Below are 21,661 nucleotides of genomic sequence, written 5' to 3' on the forward strand. Positions count from 1 at the left end.
TTGCCAAAATTAGCTAGCTAGATAGCTTGTAGTCTAGATATTAGTATGTGTCGCGTGATTTTCAAGTTTTGGGGAAGGTATTTTTTCACCATAAAAATACACCTTTATAACAATGGATTGCATGCCTCTATCATCACATTGTAAAGACTGATGCCGCGGAAGAGAAGCAGGTACAGGGAGTCAAACATTTAATAGGAACAGACAGGTAACAGGACAGAAACAGCATCAGCACACGGGTATACAAGGACATATGAACATTAATGCAGAAGCAGGGAACAGAGCGGGGAACCAGACAGATATAGGGAAGGTAATATAGAGGTGATTGAGTCCAGGTGAGTCCAATAATTGCTGATGCGCGTGACGGGGGGAAGGCAGGGGTGCGTAATGATGATGGCAGGAGTGCGCAATGATGGGGAGCCTGGCCTCCTCCAGCGCTAGGGGGGAATGGCGGGAGCATGCATGACACACATTTGCAGAGGAATGTAAGCGTAATATTCCTAATGTGATGAGTAGACTGGATAGTAATAATTTAGGCTATTAATAAGCGCATAGTGGCACAGGCTTATGGGCTATATCAGAGATGTTTCTTTCATTTGCACAGGAGAAATGTAGCCTTTAATAAACATTTCATGCAATTCTACTACACTTTATATGGACTGGAGACATTAGCAGAATATTTTTTTGTACGATAGTAGCCTAGGCCTACTCTACTGACACTGACAACAGATCAATAAAAATGACCTTGTTTTGAATGCAACCATGTAATCTTGGCCGAAAAGGGGTCCTGGCTAAAAGGGAACCAGCTTTTGTCAAATTAAGGTCAAAAGTTTAAAAAAAATACATTTTAGTAAACCCTAACCCTTTTCCTAACATGCTGCATAAATTCTCCTAATCTGCTACGGAATGTAAAATATTACATGAATTTGACAAAAGCTGGATCCATTCTGGCCATGACCATAAAAAGGGGAGATGCAAATTGAATTTAAAAAAATTAAAAATATCATATAATAAACACATTTTTTTTTAAAACAATTAAACTGGACATAGGACAACCTGCCTTGTTGACTATTGGTTGCTCCAGCCCAACAATTGATGTAATCTTTATATGAAACTAAAACACCTGAATGAATTAAACACAATCATACACTTAAGTCATACACTTTCTGCTCTTTTGCACACCAATATCTCTACCTGTACATGACCATCTGATCATTTATCACTCCAGTGTTAATCTGCAAAATTGTAATTATTCGCCTACCTCCTCATGCCTTTTGCACACATTGTATATAGACTCCCCCTTTTTTTTCTACTGTGTTATTGACTTGTTAATTGTTTACTCCATGTGTAACTCTGTGTTGTCTGTTCACACTGCTATGCTTTATCTTGGCCAGGTCGCAGTTGCAAATGAGAACTTGTTCTCAACTAGCCTACCTGGTTAAATAACGGTGAAATAAAATAAAAAAATAAAAAAAAGTCCCCTGATGGTATAGGTGACCTGAAGAAGTCATATTCTAACATCAGGAGTGCTTCTCATTTGTTTTATGTACTGTAGGTTCACCAGCTGACCTCTATCAAGACACCCATGTCGACTGGATTCCCACTGTAAAGATGAGCAATGCTGCAGCAGCGTCAGTTTCTGCTTCTACTTCGTCCTTTCCCAGCTGTGAAAGGAGAAATCCCTCAGTTATACGAGATGGTTGTCGTATGTTGTACTTTGGAATAGCTGAATGATTCTGTTGTGCCATTTGAGTAGAGAGCACCTTCACCTTGTCGTCAAGACAGAAGTGCCCCCTTAAATCATACAAATGTATAAAATGTATTTTGAAAAGTGTTAAAGACTATTGTTCATGACATTGTAAAGATTATGTACTTTAATAAAACACTACATTTTTGTATGGGTGAAATTAAAAGTATTGTTCTCTCTCCCATCATCTCCTTCCAGACATTTCACCACCTAGATTACAACGGTTGGATTTAAACTAAACAATTTAATGTCAGCACAAGGCATGTACAAAATCCAGTATAATGATTAGCCTCATATACATTGTCAACTGGTATCATTTTTAAATTGAGAACATATAGCTGAATAATATGTAAACCATGTGTGAGTTAAGCTTCTCTGCTTCAGATGCACAATGGCAAGGGCTGCATTGCAAATGCCCATAACGCTAATGCCATCACACTGTAGGCCAGTGGTTCCCAACACCAGTCCTCGCGTACCTCCAACAGTATATTTTATTCTAGTCCTGGACAAACACACCTGATTCAACTTATCAACTAATCATCAGGCCCTCTGAGTTGAATCAGGTACAATGCATTCAGGAAGTATTCAGAACCCTTGACTTTTTAACATTTTGTTATGTTACAGCCTTATTCTAAAATGTATGAAATATTTTTTCAATCTACAAATATTTTTTCAATCTCATCAATCTACACACAATACCTCATAATGACAAAGCAAAAACAGGTTTTTAGACATTTTGGCAAATTTATAAAAAATATAGATATAATAAATACCTTATTTACGTAAGTACCCTTTGCTATGGGAATCAAAATTAGGTCAGGTGCATCCTGTTTCCATTCATCATCGTTGAGTTGTTTCTACAACTTGATTGGAGTCCACCTGTGGTAAATTCAATTGATTGGACATGATTTGGAAAGACACGCACCTGTCTATATAAGGTTGACAGTGTATGTCAGATCAAAGCCATGAGGTCGAAGGAATTGCCTGTAGAGCGCTGAGACAGGATTGTGTCGAGGCACTAACTCGTATCTAAAGGATAGACATTTTAGTAACATGTAGGCTGTTTTTTACTTAAGCATAATTTTAGGTGAACCAAAAGAAGTCTATACCATACCTTGATCCCTGATCTATGGGGGAACAGGCTTATGTTCCAGCCCGGAAATAGTACACTTGATTATTAACTAATAAGGTTTGATACATTGAATCGGGTGTGTTCATGCTGGGCTGGAACAGAAGCATGCACACCCAGCAGGGTTGGCCTGCTCCAGTTTTAATAGGTTTATACATTTTTGTGTGACTTTTAAACTGTATTTTTGTTCACCAAATGTGCTAACATATAATTATACTCAAATAAGACAGTACTGAATATTATGTTGCTAGTTATATAGCTCTGTCTTCAGTTTCATAATGTCCTCCCACAGTTACCTGCCCTATACAGAGTAGCCTTGTCTCCCTTCTCTGACAGCTGGAACTGCTAGCTAATCCTTTCACCCTCTTCCATGGCTGTTAGTTAGCTACCTAGCTACAAATGCATTTAGAGTTACAACGATAAATACATCAAGAAGCTAACCAGCTTCTTAGCAAGCTGGTGATATTTAATTCATTTAGCTAGCTATACATTATATAAAGTTATCTAACTAGTGAACATTACATAGCAGCTCATGAGTTAGCCTGCACACTACATTTCTGTAGAAAGCTAGCTAGCTAATAATCATTTTTGATCATTTTCAAAACATTTACTTTCTTGAATAGGTTCTCCCAATTCCTCTGTTTTCTGGGTCCTTAAAAAACGAAATTATGTGCAATCTTCCGAAGTTTCCAGTGGTAGCAAAAGGCAGCCAGCCATGTGGATGATTGGATAACTTCCAACAGGCTGACTTTGGTCTTCCAACATGGCGCCTGGTGCATTTTGCTAGCTGATTTTTTATTTAACCAGGTAGGCTAGTTGAGAACAAGTTCTCATTTACAACTGCGACCGCAAGCTCTCTATAGAAAATGACTATCAAACAACAATGGAACATTCTATTGGGTATTTGGTTACTCTTCGCCATTAGATCAAATGATTTACCTAGACTGATTAAATAATTTACCTAGACTGACTCGTTAAAAAAAACAATGTTGCAAAGTGCAGAACTATTTGTTTTAAGGAAATTTGTCATACTGGGAAAAAATACAATTCCAAGAGATCCAAATCTGATAGTGTATTGGTTATTTAATTGCCACCAGTAATAGTGTGTTGTATAGCAATACTCAGCATGCTAATATGAAAGGTGTGCTCTGCCATGTGTTGAGTTGCCACAGCATCTTAGCACAAGGATGTAGGTAAATATCTAAAAAAAAAACATGGGTGATTATAAGCTCTTCTGTCCCTTGCTGTGGAGACTTGCTTCCATTCAGCCGCAAGAGCATTAGTGAGATCCAGCACTGATGTTGGGCGATTAGGCCAGGCACGCAGTCGGTTGAGGTCAGAGCTCTGTGCAAACTGACTTGTTAGAAAGGTGCCACGTTGAAAGTCAGAGGTCTTCAGTAAAGCCATTCTGCTGCCAATGTTTGTCTTTGAAGATTTCATGGCTGTGTGTTCAATTTTGTATACCTGTCAGCAACGGGTGTGGCTGAAATAGCCAAATTCACTCATTTGAAGGTGTGTCCACATACGTTTGTATATATAGTGTACATGTCCGTACATACACACAACAAGTAGGTCACATGGGGGAGAAGCATTGTTCCATGAGGTGTTACTTTATTTGTTTTTTATAAACCAGGTTAGCTGTTCACTTGCGCTATATAAGATGGAAGGCAGTTCCATGCACTCGTGGCTCGGTATTCCATGAATTTGTTCTGGACCTGGGGACTGTGAAAAGACCTCTAGTGGCATTTCTGGTGGGGTTAGTGTGTGTCAGTGCTGTGTGTAAATTGACTAGTCAAACAAATAGTCTAGACTAGAGATTGCTCAGTGTGATGACATTAAGCTGTAAAACATCAGTGCATTCATGATTAGGATACATGTATAAGCAAGATGACATTTTGTGGTTCCTCTGTCTACATTCCACCCATATTGTATAATAAACATGACCTCAAGATTGTAGTGAATGCCTCCAGTGACGATGTGTTAATGAGTTTAGTCATGTTTAATGTATTCTTCTGCCATGTGTCCTACTGTATACTCCAACCAGTCATCAAATTGACTATATAGTTCATTCATACTATTACCACCGTTCACAGCAGCGGCAATATGGCCACCTTGATAAGTGGCCACCTTGAAAATCCCATCTTATTTGATGTATCTAGGCATCATTTGGAGAGGTGGTGGGGATATGGCTCTGAAGGTAAATAATCAATTTGTGTGATTTAATTGGATTTCAGGGGTCCAGTTGCTGGTAAAGCAACGCTCAAATCTTTATTGCATAGTCAGGTTTTCATAGATAAGTTATTTAATCAGGAAGTTTAGTGATGAGGATGGACACATGCTAATGGTTCTATCAAGATAAACCTGTTCAGTTTTATATCATATGTATAGCATGGTTGGTGTGAATAACATACAGAACAGAAACCTTCTCAGGTCTCACAAGAGAAAAGCAGTCCTCTATCAACTACCCAGTCAATGTGTTCACCGTATAGAACATTCACCATGTGGATATCTTGACTTTGGCCTTGACCAGATGTAAAGACTAATCAAGTACATTCTCAAGGATCAATAGTTATTATATGTGAGTGAATCATATTGATTACATGAAGATAAAGCAGCACCACAGAAGAATAGTCTTTTGTGTTGCTTTTCTAGGTCTCGATAAATTAATGGCACATTGTGTCTGATTTATGAGTCTCCGGTCTGTATTTGTGCATTCTCAGTATTTGATTAAAAGACCTGCAAACGTTTCGCCGACTGAACCACTCTATCCAACCAGAGTTTATGGCTGGCCTGGTTACAGTAATTGGGGACATTTCCACATGTAACAAGGCCAACCCCAGTGGGGCCCATTAGTAAGGATCCCTGCTTCCTCCAGTGTGGTTAATGGTTTGGTCCCTGTCCAGCTCCTTCATAGTGTATGAGTGCGTGAGTGTGAGGCTCTTTGTGATGTCTCTGTCACCATGGAGCTCGCAGTGAGACTCGCTGCCAGTCTCTCAAATCAATGGCAGTCAGAGGACAAACTCCAGAGCTGCCAAGTCCTGGAGCTGCCAAGCATTTGAAAAAGTTTTAATGGATTTGCCCGAAGATCATGGAGTGGTCTGATTGCAATATCTGTAGTACATATCAACCAGATTCAGACTGCACATTTACTATATCTAGGTGCCACAGAGCTGAAAAGAGTGCACAGAAGGGGCAGTGAGCATTTATAAATATCAATACAGTAAGAGTAACAACGGAGTAACAGCAAAAAATGAATTTAAATACCTCTGGGTTAAGTTGGTTTATTGTCAGATAAATCAAATATGTTTTTTCTTGGGGGGGGGGTTCTCATTCATCACAATCTCCCCAGAGAGAGGATTTGTATTGTGTGATGTGCTTTGGTATTCTTCTGCTCCTCAGAAAAGCTTTGCATGTAGAACAAGCTGAGTTCACATCATGCATATAAACATTTCATGTATCTACACAGGGATGGCTCTCTGCTGGTCTGCTGGTAAGCTCAAGACATTCAATAAGTGTTTCTTTACAGATCCTTATTTTTAATAATACCCTTATTATGACCAGTGGCTAGCTTTGGAAATGTGTCTGAATGATAAAATCAGGGGCATGTGTTTGAGTGCGTGCGTGCATGCATGCATGTGCGTGTACCATACACTGGGTGCACAAAACATTAGGAACTATTTCCATGACATAGACTGACCAGGTGAATCCAGGTGAAAGCTATGATCCCTTTATGATGTCACCTGTTAAATCCACTTCAATCTGTAGATGAAGGGGAGGAGACTGGTTAAAGAAGGATTTTTTTTAGCCTTGAGACAATTGAGACATGGATTGTGTATGTGTGCCATTCAGAGGGTGAATGGGCAAGACAAAAAAATTGAAGTGCCTTTGAACAGGGTATGGTACTGTAGTAGGTGCCGGGCCAGGCGCACCGGTTTGTGTCAAGAACTGCAATGCTGCTGGGTTTTTCACACTTAACAGTTTTCCATGTGTATCAAGAATGGTCCACCACCCAAAGGATATGCAGACAAATTGATACAACTGTGGGAAGCATTGGAGTCAACATGGGCCAGCATCACTGTGGAATGCTTTCGACACCTTGTAGAGTCCATGCCCCGACGAATTGAGGATGTTCTGAGAGGTGGGGTGCAACTCAATATTGGGAAGGAGTTCCACATGTTTGGTATACTCAGTCTGTATACATACTGAACAAAAATGTGAACGCAGCATGTGAAGTGTTGGTCCCATCTTTCATGACCTTAAATGCACAAAAGCATATCTCTCAATTTTTTTGTACAAATGTGTGTACATCCCTGTTAGTGAGCATTTCTCCTTTGCCAAGACAATCCATCCACCTGACGGTGTGGCATACCAAGAAGCTGATTTAAACAGCATGGTAATTACACAGGTGCACCTTGTGCTGGGGACACTAAAAGGCCACTCTAAAATGTGCAGCTTTGTCACACAACACAATGCCACAGATGTCTCAAGTTGAGGGAGTGTGCAATTGGCATGCTGACTGCAGAAAAGTCCACCAGAGTTGTTGCCAGAGAATGTTTGAATGTTAATTTCTCTACCGTAGGCTGCTTCCAATGTCGTTTTAGAGAATTTGGCAGTACGTCCAACCGGCCTCACAACTGCAGACCTAGTCTTACCACGCCTACCCAGGACATCCACATCTGGCTTCTGCACCTGCGGGATGGTTTGAGACAAGCCACCTGGACAGCTCATAAAATTGTGTGTTTGCACAACCTAAGTATTTCTGCACAACTGTCAGAATCCATCTCAGGGAAGCTCATCTGCATGCTCATCATCCTCACCAGGGTCTTGAACCTGACAGCAGTTTGGCGTTGTAACCAACTTCAGTGGGCAAATGCTCACCTTCAATGGCCACTGGCAAGCTGGAGAAGTATGCCCTTCACGGATGAATCCAGTTTCAACTGTACCAGGCAGATGGCAGACAGCATGTATGGCATCGTGTGGGCAAGTGGTTTGCTGATGTCAACATTGTGAACACAGTGCCCCAGGGTGGCGGTGGGGTTATGGTATTGGCAGGCATGAGCTACGGACAATGAACACAATTGCATTTTATCAATTGCAATTTAAATTGATCCTGAGGCCCTTTATCATGCCATTCATTCGCCGCCTTCACCTCATGTTTCAGGATGATAATGCACAGCCCCATGTCGCAAGGATCTGTACACAATTTCTGGAAGCTGAAAATATCCCAGTTCTTACATGGCCTGCTTACTTGCCAGACATGTTATCCATTGAGCATGTTTGGGATCCTCTGGATTGACGTGTACGACAGCGTGTTCCAGTTCACAGCAATATCCAGAATCTTCCCACAGCGATTGAAGAGGAGTGGGACAACATTCAACAGGTCACAAACATCAGCCTGATCAACTCTTTGCGAAGGACATGTGTCGCGCTGCATGAGGCAAATGGTTGTCGCACCTGATACTGACTAGTTTTGTGATCCACATACCTACCTTTTTTTTAAGGTACTGTATCTGTGACCAAATGATGCATATCTGTATTCCCAGTCATGTGTTATCCATAGATTAGGGCCTTATTTATTTTATTTGACTGATTTCCTTATTTGAACTGTAACTCAAATCTTTGAAATTGTTGCATGTTTATTTTTGTTCAGTATTGTTGGACATAAGACAGTAAAAACACCAGAAAATCAGCTCCAAGTGGTTTAAATTTTTTACATTTGTGGTTCAGGATAAACATAAATACTTTACTGAGAAACGGTAGCCACAGGATCACAGTACACTAGAAAAACAACAAACGCTAAGTCTCGGTTTGTTGTTTATTGGTTTTGTTGCAAAGGATTACACGATGGCTGGGACTGCAAGTTTGTGTTCCATTTTTTGGCGTGGATTCCACGAGTGCTAGTCGTGGGAAAGACTCATTGTTGTCTTTTCGGAAAACAACTGGTTGCAGTAAAAAGCCAACCTGGATACTAAGGAGATCCTGATGGAAATTGACGAGTACCAACAGCTTTACACTAAGGAAGAGCAACATACTCGATCATGGAAATATCCGACGACCTCACTTAATAACTTTAACCCAACAAAAATAGAAAACAAATTAGTCCACAGACACGGACGATTTACTTACCGTTGAAGTAGAGGCTAGTGCTCTGGCTGGAATCCATTCAACACTGGAAAAGTTGTGTGAAGAGGTAGCAGGGCTGATGGGGAGTTTGGAGTTTAGCCAGAGTGAAATTCTCACACTCCAAGGAGAAAACAAGGCACTCGCAGCCAAGGTAAAAATCCACGATTCCAACATAGATTGTCTACTCAGGGAAAACAGGGTGATGAACGAGTTGCTACTAGACATACAAAGTCGCAGTATGTGTGAAAATCCATTTTTTTCCAGGAAGACACATCCAATTATCCAGAGGGTGCAATCAGAGAACTCATGCAATCCGCCTTAAAACTTCATAAAGAGACTGTAAACAAGGTGGCTTTCCACCGAGTACACAGACTTGGAGCTCGGAGCGACAAGACCAAGGGTCCCTGACTGATCATCACAAAATTTGAACACTACCAATTAAAGGATCAAAGGCAGGGGAAGGGAACTTAAAGGGACCAAATTCAGTCTAAATGATCAATTTCCAAGGGAGATAAACGAACGTCGTGAAAGACTGTATCTGGTACAAAGGCAACAAAGGGAGAAGGGTAAGCATGCCTTTCTCATTGTGGACAACCTCTTTATAGATGGACAGCTATTCCGAGACAGCTCCATAACACCATGGCTGTACTAAATTCTACAGGGACTTCAGGTTACGAAAAAAAGAAAGTATGGGAACTGTAAAAATATCTGAACACTATGAAGTGGATATGAACACACACGTACTCAATTACATGCTCGCTTACACATACAGACTTATACATACACACACACACCTGATCTCGCTCTCCTCTCTCTCTCTTCTCTCTTCTCTCTCTCTATTGTCGAACTGTTTTATAATTTAATATGTTTGTTTATCTATTTTTTTAATGTATTTGTCTACAAGTTTATATATGTTTACAACAAGCATGGGGGAGATATCAGAATAGGGGCATTGGGGAATGATAACATATTGTACGGAATACATTTGTACTGTAGTGAAGCCTTCTCTAGAGTACTGCAAGGTGACTTTCATGATCATGTGAAACATCAATTCCTATGGAAATGCTGGGATGTGTTTTTCAATGATGTTAAAGGTAATTATGATGCAACTATGATGGTGATACGATATGGATTACAATTATCATCATGAATATTAAGGCTATACGCACTACATGTTACACACATAGATACTCAACCATGCAAATTGGTTGAGTTATTATTTATTTGGACATCACATATCATAGTCTTACTCTTATGCAGATATCATATACACTCACTAAATCACATCCAATATCATACACGTCAACCTACTCAGATTTACTACACACCTAATAATAATTTAATAATTTCTAACATCTGTGGCATTGGCTCACAGGAAAACAGGCAAGGGAATAAAACAAATATTGCTAGAACCTATTTCTTGAATTATAAATATCAGACATTTGAAAGCTCTAATTTTGACCATCATAATACTTCTGATGACAGTAACTTTACCAGCACTAGTCATGGTCAATTTAGACTGAGAATAGCATCTAGTTATGGTACGGGGTGAAATAAGTGTAGCCTGTTTTAATTGTAACGGTTTAGCAGATTATTAAAAAAAATATTAGTCTTTACATGGCTAAAAAAAAAGGAATATAACACTGTTCACAGGAAACTCACTCTACATCCTTATATGAAGTTGTGTGGAAAAAGGAATGGGGTGGTGAAATAATTTTCTGTCATGGACAAAGGAACTCAAAAGGTGTGATGATATTAATTAACAAAAATGTTGATCTGAATATGTAAATAGTCAGGATTGATTCACAAGGAATGTGGATCTTTTTTAATATGAAAGTGGACGATAAAGAGATTTGGCTCATTAATCTATATGGTCCAAATCAGGATGATCCATAATTCTTTGAAAACATTTATACCATTTTATTGAATTTACAGGCAACAAATTATCAAATCATTATGGTAGGAGACTATAATAGAGTGTTAAGTACCTCAATGGACCGTAAAGGTAATCACTCTACAAACTATCATCACCATGCCCTTAAGGAAATCACAAATATTATGGACACATTAGAAATAGTAGATATTTGGAGACTAGAAACCCCGACCTAGTGAGATATACATGGAGGAGACTTAATCAAGCTAGTCGTCTTGACTACTTTCTCGTCTCTTTCTCTCTTGCATCAAAGGTTTAAAAAGTTTTAATAGGAGACGGAATGCGATCGGATCATCAGCTCATTGGAATTCATATAACTCTTATAGATTTTCCACGTGGATGAGGATATTGGAAATTGAATCAAAGTTTACTGGAGGACAACTTATTTTAGACAAAATAATTTAACTGAATTTTTCCAGTATAATACAGGTTCAGCAAATCCCATTATTGTTTGGGATACCTTTTAAATGTTCCTTCAGAGGTCATTCAATTCAATATTCCTCAATAATAAAAAAGTAGTTTCTGGCTAAAGAGACAAGACTAACTAGGGAAATCCATGAACTAATAATACAGGTAGATAGCAATAAAAACGATACTACGGAGATACAAAATAAGTTAGAGGAAAAACAAAAAGAACTTGAGGAACTTATTCAAGAACGATCTAATGTGATCTATTACAAAAAAATGATCAAAATTATTCCTCAATCACCAATACAGGAACGCTAACAAAAATAATTTGCAGAAACTCGTTACTGAAGACGGAGTCATCTATGATTCTCCAAATGATATTTTAAAAGAGGAAGCTAATTATTTTAGGCAGATGTTCTCTTTTCCATCTCATCCTCCCCCACTGAATGAAGATTACGGTAAGGAATTCTTTCCAAATAATATAAACAAAATAGAAAATTAACAAATGTACAGGAAGATCAGTGCGAAGGACAAATTACAGAGGAAGAACTTTGAGGCGATTAAATCCTTTCAGTCTGGAAAAACCTCAGGGCTTGATGGCATATCGGTAGAGGTATACCAAGCCTTTACTAAAAGCTCCATTGTTAGATTGTTTTGACTACTCCTATAGAAATGGTAGTCTGTCAGGTACTCAGCAGGAAGGTCTGATTTCTCTATTATTAAAACAAGACCCAGATAGCAAATATGAAGACCCAGTCTATTTAAAAAAAACTGGAGGACCCTTACACTTCAATGTTGTGATGCAAAAAATAGCAGCGAAATGCATAGCACTCAGAATTAAAAAGGTTTTACCAGGTATTGTTAATCCTGATCAACTACTAGAAACTACTAGAAATAATAGAAGATCATGAAACATCTAAGAAGCCAGGCCTGGTATTTATAGCGGATTTTTAAAAGACATTTGATAAAGTAAGAATAGATTTTATTTATAAATGCCTGGATTTTTTTCGATTTCGGTAATTCTCTTATAAAATGGGAAAAAATAATGTATAGTAACCCCAGGTGTAAAATAGCAAATAACGGCTACTTGTCAGAGTTTTGAATTGTCAAAAGGAGTTAAACAAGGGTGTCCACTGTCACCATATCTATTCATTATGGCCATCGAAATGCTAGCTATTAAAATCAGATTAAACAACAACATTAGAGGATTAGAAATCCAAGGCTTAAAAACAAAGGTGTCCATGTATGCCGACGACTCAAGTTTTATATTAAGTCCGCAAGCTAGATCCCTGCAATGTCTTATTGAAGACCTAGATAACTTTTCTGTACTTTCTGGACTAAAACCTAATTATGATTAGTGTACAATATTACACATTGGATCTTTAAAAAATACAACTTTTAGATTACCCTGCAGTTTACCTATAAAATGTGCTGATGGTGAAGTAGACATACTTGGTATTCATATCACTAAATATATAAATAAGCTCTCCACAATGAATTTCAATAGAAAACTTGTAAAAATAGACATGATCCTGTAACCATGGAGAGGTAAATACCTGTCTATTTATGGAAAAATTGCTCTGATAAACTCCTTAGTCTTATCTCAGTTTACTCACTTACTTATGGCGCTGCCTTCTCCTGAGGATACATTTTTCAAATCATATGAGCAAATATATTTTGCTTTATCTGGGACGCTAAATCAGACAAAATAAAGCATGCTTATCTATATAATAAATATGAATTGGGTGGGTTGAGATTATTATATATAAAAGCACTAAACATCTCTCTAAAAGCTTCACTTATTTATAAGTTTTACTTGAACCCTAAACGGTTCTCAAGTAGATTACAAAAAAAGCTCATCCATTGTTTAAAAATTGTCTTTTTGCCTTTGTGCAGATTGCCATGTCTCATTTTCAATTAATTGAAAATTATACTTTTTTCAAAGTATCTCTCTTTTTCAAACAAGCATTGCAGAGCTGGCTACAATTTCAATTTCACCCCCCTGAAAAGATAGAACAAATATTATGGCTGAACTCTAATGTGCTGGTTGATAAAATACCTGTATTTATGGGAAAGATGTTTGAAAATGATATTGGAATGGTAGAGTTATGTCCTTCATGGAGTTATCAGAATTGTACAGGAAGGTCTGCTCAATCCAAGAGTACAACCAATTGATTACAGCATCACCCCAAAGATGTAGGAGGCAGGTGGCAGAGGGAGGAGGTAGGGAACTGGTCTGTCTGCCCAATATAAAGGATCAAAACTGGCAGAGGAATAAATAGCATGAATAGAAAAGTATACCAGTTTAATTTGAGGACCAGGATGTTGACAACTGTGCCATACAGATTGCAAAATAGTTGGGTAGAGATTTTTGATGTACCGATTCTATGGTATGTATGCATTGATATATAAAACAACGCACGATTCAAGACTTCATGCTTTTCAGCTAAAATGATTGTATAGAATTCTTGCCACCAACAAAACGTTGAGTTTTTGGGGCATAAAATCATCGAAGCTCTGCAGATTTTGGTATTGCCCTCAGGTAGCCTGTTTCTGGTCTCAGGTTTAGGAATGGTTGAAAATGCATAGCATTGATCTAAAATTGACCCTAGACATAGTACCGTTATGAGATCTTGAGAGACCGGGTCAGTCAATTACTAATATACTAATACTTTACGTTAAACATCACAGCAATGTTGAAAGATACAGTGCCTTGCGAAAGTATTCGGCCCCCTTGAACTTTGCGACCTTTTGCCACATTTCAGGCTTCAAACATAAAGATATAAAACTGTATTTTTTTGTGAAGAATCAACAACAAGTGGGACACAATCATGAAGTGGAACGACATTTATTGGATATTTCAAACTTTTTTAACAAATCAAAAACTGAAAAATTGGGCGTGCAAAATTATTCAGCCCCTTTACTTTCAGTGCAGCAAACTCTCTCCAGAAGTTCAGTGAGGATCTCTGAATGATCCAATGTTGACCAAAATGACTAATGATGATAAATACAATCCTGTGATAAATCCACCTGTGTGTAATCAAGTCTCCGTATAAATGCACCTGCACTGTGATAGTCTCAGAGGTCCGTTAAAAGCGCAGAGAGCATCATGAAGAACAAGGAACACACCAGGCAGGTCCGAGATACTGTTGTGAAGAAGTTTAAAGCCGGATTTGGATACAAAAAGATTTCCCAAGCTTTAAACATCCCAAGGAGCACTGTGCAAGCGATAATATTGAAATGGAAGGAGTATCAGACCACTGCAAATCTACCAAGACCTGGCCGTCCCTCTAAACTTTCAGCTCATACAAGGAGAAGACTGATCAGAGATGCAGCCAAGAGGCCCATGATCACTCTGGATGAACTGCAGAGATCTACAGCTGAGGTGGGAGACTCTGTCCATAGGACAACAATCAGTCGTATATTGCACAAATCTGGCCTTTATGGAAGAGTGGCAAGAAGAAAGCCATTTCTTAAAGATATCCATAAAAAGTGTTGTTTAAAGTTTGCCACAAGCCACCTGGGAGACACACCAAACATGTGGAAGAAGGTGCTCTGGTCAGATTAAACCAAAATTGAACTTTTTGGTAACAATGCAAAACCTTATGTTTGGCGTAAAAGCAACACAGCTGAACACACCATCCCCACTGTCAAACATGGTGGTGGCAGCATCATGGTTTGGGCCTGCTTTTCTTCAGCAGGGACAGGGAAGATGGTTAAAATTGATGGGAAGATGGATGGAGCCAAATACAGGACCATTCTGGAAGAAAACCTGATGGAGTCTGCAAAAGACCTGAGACTGGGACGGAGATTTGTCTTCCAACAAGACAATGATCCAAAACATAAAGCAAAATCTACAATGGAATGGTTCAAAAATAAACATATCCAGGTGTTAGAATGGCCAAGTCAAAGTCCAGACCTGAATTCAATCGAGAATCTGTGGAAAGAACTGAAAACTGCTGTTCACAAATGCTCTCCATCTAACCTCACTGAGCTCGAGCTGTTTTGCAAGGAGGAATGGGAAAAAATTTCAGTCTCTCGATGTGCAAAACTGATAGACATACCCCAAGCGACTTACAGCTGTAATCGCAGCAAAAGGTGGCGCTACAAAGTATTAACTTAAGGGGGCTGAATAATTTTGCACGCCCAATTTTTCAGTTTTTGATTTGTTAAAAAAGTTTGAAATATCCAATAAATGTCGTTCCACTTCATGATTGTGTCACACTCCTTCCATTTCAATATTATCGCTTGCACAGTGCTCCTTGGGATGTTTAAAGCTTGGGAAATCTTTTTGTATCCAAATCCGGCTTTAAACTTCTTCACAACAGTATCTCGGACCTGCCTGGTGTGTTCCTTGTTCTTCATGATGCTCTCTGCACTTTTGACGGACCTCTGAGACTATCACAGTGCAGGTGCATTTATATGGAGACTTGATTACACACAGGTGGATTGTATTTATCATCATTAGTCATTTAGGTCAACATTGGATCATTCAGAGATCCTCACTGAACTTCTGGAGAGAGTTTGCTGCACTGAAAGTAAAGGGGCTGAATAATTTTGCACGCCCAATTTTTCAGTTTTTTTTTTTTTAAGTTTGAAATATCCAATAAATGTCGATCCACTTCATGATTGTGTCCCACTTGTTGTTGATTCTTCACAAAAAAATACAGTTTTATATCTTTATGTTTGAAGCCTGAAATGTGGCAAAAGGTCGCAAAGTTCAAGGGGGCCGAATACTTTCGCAAGGCACTGTATGTGTTACGTAGAAATCTGAAGAGGGTGGCCAGCAGAGATAGATGGGATGTGGAATTGGAGACAGGTGGGAGTGGAGTTGTTGTGCGGGAGATAGAATGATGGTCAAAGATAAAAGTTTTTTTTTAAGTACAAATAAAACATAAGAAACAGTTTGTTTGAATGACAATGAGGGACAGTGTTTTTACAACTAATGCCGGTTTGCCTGAGGCTGATGCCTTGCAGGAGTTTGTACACATGCATATACACACACACTCATTCAAATAAATGCATACAAGAACACACACATGCATGTAATAGTGCCAGACATGCACACAAACACATATAGTTGGCATTGCGGCTATGATTTTAGTTGTCGTTGATATCCTTAGTTTTTGTAATTTTTGTTGTTGATTTTTTTGCATTGTTGTTTGTTGTTTCGTGTCTTTCTTTTTTCTCTTTAGTTCAGTCTCTTGGTTGTTGGTGCATTGGGGGGGTTCTTGGGCATGGGGAATGGAATGAATTGTATTTTATATTTTTAATCTTGGGGGGGGGGGGGGGGCTGTGGAAGGTGTCTCGAATGGTTGAGGGACAGCTATTGGGGAACTGTGGGGGGGATCTTGGAGGGTTAGGGTTCACGTTTTTTGGCCTGGAGGGAGTTCAGTCAACGTGCCATTGAGCAGGGCATTGACCCTGGATGCTTCTGTGTGTCGCTCTGAATGGGAGTCTGTTGGATGACTGGTATTATGTATTATGTAGTTGTTGAGCGGCTTCACTGCAAGTATATTGTATGTTTCGGATAGTCAATTTAAAAAAAGTAAATTCAAAAAAATAAAAACCAAATAAAAATAAGTCTCAAACTCACTCAGGAAACAAACGCACATGGTAAACAATTCAAGCATCTGCAAACGACAACAGAAAACACACCTGTTTTAACAGGGGAATCATAATGAGTAAATAGGACACGCCTGAGTGTCATTAATGTCTCTAGGATGGTCTCTGCCACCTTCTGGTGATAGGTGGAACCATGACAGTACCCCCTCTTCTAGGAGCGGCTCCAGCCACAGAGCCAAGGCAACCACCACGTGTTTGGTTGAAGTCCCGAACGAGTCCCGGATCCTGGATGTCCCAGGCAGGCACCCATGCCCGCTCCTCGGGGCCGTAGCCCTTACAGTCCACCAGGTACTTCAGGGTGCTTCGGACTCAACGAGTTTCCAACAAATGCCGGACAGTGTAGGCCGGGTGACCATCGACAAGTCGAGGGGGCAGAGGGGCAGCTGTGGGGGGAGAGAAGGGAGACATAGAAGGATGGACAGACCCTCATAGATCTGGGAAGCTAGAGACGATAAGTGACCGGGTAGATGCGACTCAGGATCTTGAATGGTCGTATGGAGCATGGAGCAAACTTCAGCGAGTCCACCTTTTAAGGGAAGATCACAGGTGGACAGACATACTCGTTGACCCGGTCAAAGGAGCCGAAGAAGCCTTCGGTGATGGGTTTTTCTGGTGTTGGTGTCGGGCAGATGAGCAGAGCGAGGAGGATTGTGCTCTGATCCAGGTGCGGCGACATCGATGAATGAACGCCTCGGCTGATGGCGCCTCTGCTTCGGCCTCAGTTTGGTGTTGGACAAGTTAGATCAGGATGAACGAGGATGGGTCCATAGGTGAAACGTCCCTTGAACTCCATGACTGCCTTGCCTGGTTCACCAACTACTTTGCAGTCAGAGTTCAGTGTGTCAAATCGGAGGGCATGTTGTCCGGTCCTCTGGCAGTTTCTATGGGGGTGACACAGGGTTCAATTCTCGGGCCGACTCTTTTCTCTGTATATATCAATGATGTTGCTCTTGCTGCGGGCGATTCCCTGATCCACCTCTACGCAGACGACACCATTCTGTATACTTCTGGCCCTTCCAAGGACACTGTGCTATCTAACCTCCAAACGAGCTTCAATGCTATACAACACTCCTTCCGTGGCCTCCAACTGCTCTTAAACGCTAGTAAAACCAAATGCATGCTTTTCAACCGTTCACTGCCTGCACCCGCACGCCCAACTAGCATCACCACCCTGGATGGTTCCGACCTAGAATATGTGGACATCTATAAGTACCTAGGTGTCTGGCTAGACTGTAAACTCTCCTTCCAGACTCATATCAAACATCTCCAATCTAAAATCAAATCTAGAGTCGGCTTTCTATTCCGCAACAAAGCCTCCTTCACTCACGCCGCCAAACTTACCCTAGTAAAACTGACTATCCTACCGATCCTCGACTTTGGCGATGTCATCTAAAAATAGCTTCCAATACTCTACTCAGCAAACTGGATGCAGTTTATCACAGTGCCATCCGTTTTGTTACTAAAGCACCTTATACCAACAACCACTGCGACCTGTATGCTCTAGTCGGCTGGTCCTCGCTACATATTCGTCGCCAGACCCACTGGCTCCAGGTCATCTACAAGTCCATGCTAGGTAAAGCTCCGCCTTATCTCAGTTCACTGGTCACGATGGCAACACCCACCCGTAGCATGCGGTCCAGCAGGTGTATCTCACTGATCATCCCTAAAGCCAACACCTCATTTGGCCACCTTTCCTTCAAGTTCTCTGCTGCCTGTGACTGGAACGAATTGCAAAAATCGCTGAACTTGGAGACTTTTGGTAGCTGATTAGTATGCGTTTGCATCAAACGTTTATTTTATATCTGAAATGTTTGAATTTCCAACTTTAATTACTAAACAAGTAATTACATTGTTGCCAGCAGTATGAAATGGCAGCATTGCGACACCATGTATAGCTTTGTGAAATGTTAGGCTTAACATGAGAAAATTACAACCAAATAAGCCTACCAATACACATTTATCCATTAGCTAAAGCAAAGCTATACATGCCGTAGCACAACTGAAAGCCTATCAACAACTGAAAGCCAATAGGCATGCATCCGCATAGACATGTCTCAATTTCAGCACCATGGACAGCGGTTGCTAGTCTATATTTTGTGTGGCTGTCTGGCTGACACATTTTATTTTAGGGAGGGGGAAGGGGGCCAAACGCCAACCTTGCGGGAGTCCAGATAAACTGCATTATGCCAGTGCTCTGACACCGCCTGGTATAGAGGTCCTCGATGGCAGGGAGTGATGTGGACACCGAGGAACTTAAAGCTCTCAACCCTCTCCACTACAGGCCTGTCAATGTGGCCCTGAGGGGCTCACATGTTAAGGATCAGTATGGCGGATGTTTGGTTGCCTACCCGCACCACCTGGGAAGGACCGTCAGGACGTCCAGGATCCAGTTGCAGAGGGAGGTGTTCAGTCCCAGGGTCATGAGCTTAGTGATGAGCTTGGAGGGCACTATGGTGTTGAAGGCTGAACAGCATTCTCACATATGTGTTCCTTTTATCCAAGTGGGAAAGGGAAGTGTGGAGTGCAATAGAGATTGCATCATGTGGATCTGTTGGGGCGGTATGCAAATTGGAGTGGGTCCAGGGTGTCTGGGATGATGGTGTTAATGTGAGCCATGACCAGCCTTTCAAAGCATTTCATGGCTACAGATGTGCTACGGGGCGATAGTCACTTAGACAGGTTACAATGTCATTCCTGAGCACAGGGACTATGGTGGTCTGCTTGAAACATATAGGTATTACAGACTGGGCCAGGGAGAGGTTGAAAATATACTTGAACACACTTGCCAGCTGGTCAGTGCATGCTCTGAGTACTCATTCTGGTAATATGTCTGGCCCCACGGCCTTGTAAATGTTAACCTGTTTAAAGGTGCTACTCACATTGGCTACGGAGAGCGAGAACACACAGTCATCTGCAGTGGTGGAAAAAGTCCTCAATTGTCATACTTGAGTAAAAGATACCTTAATAGAAAATGACTAGTCGTAAAAGTGAAAGTCACCCAGTGAAATACTACTTGAGTAAAATTCAAAAAAAAAAAAAGGTGTTTGGTTTTAAACATACTTAAGTATCAAAAGGACATGTAATTGCTCAAAAAAATTATTTTCTTTAGGAATGTAAAAGTTGTCAAAAATATAAATAGCACAGTAAAGTACAGATACTCCACAAAAATACTTAAGTAAAAATACTTTAAAGTACAACTTAAGAACTTTACACAACTGGTCATCCAGAACTGCTGGTGATCTCATGCATGGTTGAGTGCTGGTTTGGAAGGCTTGCATCACTGGGCAGCTTGCAGCTGGGTTTCCCTTTGTAATCTGTGATAGTTTGCAAGCCCTGCCACATCCTACAAGCATCAGAGTCGGCGTAGTAGGATTCAATCTTAGTTCTGTATTGCCTCTTTGCCTGTTTGATGTCTTTCGGAGGTCGTAGCAGGATTTCTTATAAGCGTCTGGATTAGTGTCCTGCTCCTTGAAAGCAGAAGCTCTAGCCTTTAGCTCAGTGCGGATGTTGCCTATAATCCATGGCTTTTGGATGGGATATGTTTGCAAGGTCACTGATGCACTTATTAATGAAGCCAGCATCAGTTTGTGATGGAAAATAGGCTGCTACAAAAAATTTAAATAGTATGATCTGCAGCTTATTATGAGGTATTCTAACTCAAGCGAGCAAAAACTCAAGACTCTAATGTTAACAAAGATAAACACCTCTCAGCTTACCCAAGACTGGTGTCCGATCTTGACGATGCATGGAAAAGCCAGTGAGGTGTATATATCATGCATGTCATTGTTCAGCCACGACTCCGAAACATAGGATATTACAGTTTTTTTTAAATAATAAAAAAAAATTGCAGATCATTAGCAATGTGAGGTATTCTTTATGTAGTGTTCAGGCATGCTTTTCTATAAGATAGAAATAAGAAAAAAGCTTGCAGCTGTCTCTGACCTATTTTCTGGTGTGCAATGACTTTGATGGGAAAGCAGGTTCCTTAGCAAGCTTTATCTTTGCAGAACCAGTCTCGGAGCGACAGCTCCTTAATGGAGGGTTAAGCATGTGGCTAATTCACACGTGATCATCCATTAGATGGCAGCTACTGTAGCTCCACCACGGGTCAACCCCTCCATTCTTTGACTATGAGCTGGCTAAATATACAGTGCCTTTGGAAAGTATTCAGACCCCTTGACTTTTTACACATTTTGTTACGTAACAGCCTTATTCAAAAATGGATTACATTTTTAAAAATCCTCAGCAATCTACACACAATACCCCATAAGGAAAAAAAGAGAAAACAGTTGTTTTTTTTGCAAATCTATTCAAATAAAAAATGGAAATACGATATTTACATAATTACTCAGACCCTTTGCTATGAGACAGATGCATCCTGTTTCCATTGATCATCATTGAGATGATTCTACAACTTGATTGGATTTACCTGTCGAGAAACAGATCTTGGGAAGGGTCCCAAAAAATGTCAGCAGCATTGAACACAGTGGCCTCCATCATTTTTAAATGGAAGAAGTTTGGAACCACCAAGACGTCCTAGAGCTGGCCACCCGGCCAAACGGAGCAATCGGGGGAGAATGGCCTTGGTCAGGGGGATGTTTTTCAGTGGAAAGGACTGGGAGACAGGATCGAGGGAAAGATGAACGGAGCAAAGTACAGAGATTGTTGATGAATACCTGCTCCAGAGCGCTCAGGACCT

The 21,661-nt window shown here is 40.3% G+C and overlaps 1 protein-coding gene across 6 annotated transcripts in view; it reads left to right on the forward strand.

The window, feature by feature from the left end:
• The window catches only part of LOC110537644 (galactosylgalactosylxylosylprotein 3-beta-glucuronosyltransferase 1), a 51,393-nt gene that overhangs the window by 23,328 nt on the left and 6,404 nt on the right, over nucleotides 1–21,661 (forward strand). The gene's annotated exons all lie outside the window — the stretch shown is intronic.

The sequence above is a fragment of the Oncorhynchus mykiss genome, chromosome 12 (genome assembly GCF_057628025.1).
Source record: "Oncorhynchus mykiss isolate SJ-2025 chromosome 12, ASM5762802v1, whole genome shotgun sequence".
Classification (NCBI taxonomy): Eukaryota; Metazoa; Chordata; class Actinopteri; order Salmoniformes; family Salmonidae; genus Oncorhynchus; species Oncorhynchus mykiss.